Below are 3,668 nucleotides of genomic sequence, written 5' to 3'. Positions count from 1 at the left end.
CGTGATGAATACCCCGTTTTGTATCTACCTCCTAAATCTCGGGACGAGCTTTCTTGTAGTGGAGGAGAATTGTAACAGCCGATAATTAAGCTATAGCAATCCCATGTTAATGGTGCCATGCCATCATTTTCACTGTTGCTAAATCCCCCTTCGATTCCATCCGCTTTAAATTCAAAATTTAATTAAAGTCAAAATTTAATGTTTTTGAAATGTCAAAACTAAAATGCTCATAATGTTGCAAATATTCCATAACTAATTATGGTGGTGTACCAACATTTTTATAAAGTGTTTTAAAGCCCTAGATTAATCAAAATTGTGGCCTAAATAATAATTTAATTGCTTTTAAATTATAATAATAGTAAACTAGTATATTTAAACCTCAAACTAATTGTGGTAGTGGTATATTTAACAATACAAATTTAGGGACTAGGTTTATATTTTACAAAAGTAAAAGTAAAATAAAACAAATAATAAAAAACAAAAACAAAAACTAGTAAAAAAAGAGAAAGCCCCCTACCCCTCGGGCCTCAGCCCACCCGAGCCAACCAGCCCACCTACCCCTTCCCCTATCATCTTCCCCCTCCTCTCCACTGTGCGCCCGACCAAGTCCCTCGGTCGCCACTTGACCCCCTCGACGGCCTCACCGGGGGAGGAGAAGGCCGACGCCTCGGCCTCCCCCTGCCACCGCTCCTACTCGCCCAGCCACCCCTCTCGCGCTCTTTCTCCCTCTCCGCCTCTCCCCCTCCTCCAAATCCTCCACGTCCGACGAGCCCGTCGCCATGGACGAGCTTGCCCGCGCGTCCACCATTCTTGCCGCTGCCCGAGACCCTGCCCAGAAGAATCGCCGTACTCCGCGGCCCCGTCTGCACCACCGCGACGACGCCAAGGGCCTCCCACACGACACATGCTCCCTCTTCTTCATCGGGTCACCGTCATCGTCCACCATCATTGCCATGCCGCTGCTACTACTAACCTATCACCGGGCCCCCGTGCGCCCACACGGTGAGCTCCGCTCCGTCTCCCTCTCTCTGCTTAGCGCTCTTCCTCTAGCCGCCTTGCCACCATTGCCGCGAGCTCGCTGCCGCCGACATTGGCGCAACCGCAGCCACAATATCTGCTCGTCTCGTCCGAGCACACCTGTTTGCTCGTAGCCTCCCATAGATGCCGCATGTGCCCCTGGTTTGATTGCTCGCCTCATGCCTTATCGTTTCCGTCGAGCGCCCGTGGCCGCTGCCGTCTGCCGTCGCCGCTCTGGCCAAGTCCGTTCACCTCCGGCCACCTCTTGCCCCTGCCGTTTGCACCGTTGGACATGACCCACTCACGCGAGTCAAACGCCGCCACCCGCTGGCCTGGCCGTGCCCCGTGGCCACGGGCCCGTCCATGCCCAAACTCCGACCATCGTTCCGCTGGACGCCGCCGTCGAATCCGCCCATCCCAGCCCCGGAAACAACCACGGGCGGATACACACGAGCCCCCTCTTTTGAACGCGCCACTCTACGCGCCAAACGGTGGCCGAAAGCGCGATCCCGACCACTTCCAGCGAAGCTCCGCCGCATTTCTGGTCGCCGGCGTGTCGCCGCCGGCGCGCCACCACCCGCGCTGATGTGGTCGACCCGGGGCCATCCCCTAGGTCACTGACCCGTGGGCCCTAGGGGCCCGGCCGCCCTGTTAACCTGGTCCACGATGCTGATTGGATCGGCCCATGCAACTGACAGATGGGGACCTCCCCCACTAATTAACAAAATTAGCTGAACTAATTTTAGTTAACCTACACAGTCATGGACTAGTGGACCCTACTGCTTAATTAGTTAGTTTAGTTAATTTTAATCCACTGGTTGACTCCTCTGTCTATGACAGGTGGGTCCTAGGCGTCAGTTTGACCAGTCAACTGACTGGTTGACTGCCGTCATCACCCTGACATCATGCTGACGCAATATTTCCTTTTTCTGAATTAATTTAAATAATAACATTTTAGAAAATGTTTAAAACTTAGAAAAATCATATAAAATAAATTGTAACTCGGTTGAAAATAATTTATATATGAAAGTTGCTCCAAAAAATATGACAAATCCGAATATGGCCTCCGTTCGTCTGTCACATGCCCCTAGCTTAGCGAACATGGAACCGCCCCCCTCTTTTCATCTGTCCGAAAATGCCAAACTTTGGGAAAATATTCCCGGATGTTTTCGCCCTTCGCCGGTATCATGTAGCACTGCGTTAGAACAACCCTAGCACTGCATATCATCATGTCATGCTTAGTGATGCATCTGAGTGCTTTGTATTTATCGTTTCTTCCCCCTCTTCTCTCCGGTAGATCCCGGGACCGATGCTGCCCCTGTGATTGACTATGTCACTGGCGACCCTTCTCCCTTTTCAGCAGAGCTTCCAGGCAAGCAAACCCCCCTTGATCATTTCGATATCGCCCATTCCATTACATTAGATTTTACTACGGTATTTCATTGCACCTATTCTGATGCATAGCCTGCTTCTGTAACCTGCTATTGTACCTTATCTGCTTATCCTTAACTGCTTAGTATAGGTTGGTTAGTGATCCATCAGTTACCCCTCACCTTGTCCAAGTTGCTCCGGCTTGATAACCGATGACTCGATCAATGTGATGGACGTCTAGGGCCTGACACATCACATCACACCCCCTTAGTTGTACGACTCTGCAGAGCTACTATCGAGTGCCGAGGGTGATACCTCATAACACACTCGTGATGATGTCTTTGTAGCGTAGCTAATCGGTCGTGGTCTGTTGAGGGTGATTCCTCCTTCAGCACCCCTGATGACGACTCTGTCATGCAACCCCTCAAGTGTGAACCTCGAGGGTGATTCCTCCTATGTTCACCTTGATGATTACATCAAGCGGAATCCGTCGAGGGTGATTCCTCAGGTTTCCCCTTAATGTTTTGGACACGTGGTTACCTTGACCTTACTTCAGACCCTTGTTAAGGTCGGGCGGGCCCGAACAGCACCCGCGAGAGTTACGGTGGCAGCTAGCTATTAGCGGTACCACCCAGGATGTGTTGGTAGCTCCAGAATTTTTCCGACAACCGTCACTTGATTTAAAAATGCACTAACAGGTTTGGGTATTTGTTTGAGTTGGACACTGGCCTATACGCACTATCCACCATGCGGGAACAATTTTGGGCACTCGGTGTCGTACGTTTATTACAAAAGCTCTGTCAGTCGTCCAGTTCAACAGTATGGCACGGTCAGATCATGCCAACCATCTAAGGTGGCGTTGGTATCCACCCTGCTCACAACGACCCAGAGTGGAATGGGCGATGGGCCCAAGACCCCGGAGTGTTTCGGATGTAGACCGGCAGGGACCTCCCTATGGAGTCTAGGTAGGACTACGACGTGTTGATCTTTCGAGGCCGGGCATGACCCATGCAAGTGTGTCCGGTTAGAGTAATCAAGCGTGTTAGGAAATGTGGCGTACCCCTACAGGGAAGTTATCTATTTGAATAGCCGTGTCCACGGTAATAGATGCTCAGAGTTGTATCCTGATCTATTGCAACTAGAAATGGATACTTGAGATATGAGATGGATATGTTGGCTCCGAGATTGCTTTCTCGCAGGGTGTCGAGGAAGGATCTTTGGGCGTTAATAGTACAACAGGCTTGTTAATTATAATATGCTATCCTGTACTCTTCTGAATG

The sequence above is a fragment of the Triticum aestivum genome, chromosome 4A (genome assembly GCF_018294505.1).
Source record: "Triticum aestivum cultivar Chinese Spring chromosome 4A, IWGSC CS RefSeq v2.1, whole genome shotgun sequence".
Classification (NCBI taxonomy): Eukaryota; Viridiplantae; Streptophyta; class Magnoliopsida; order Poales; family Poaceae; genus Triticum; species Triticum aestivum.
The sequence above is the reverse complement of the archived record's forward strand: the minus strand, read 5'-3'. Positions refer to the sequence as shown.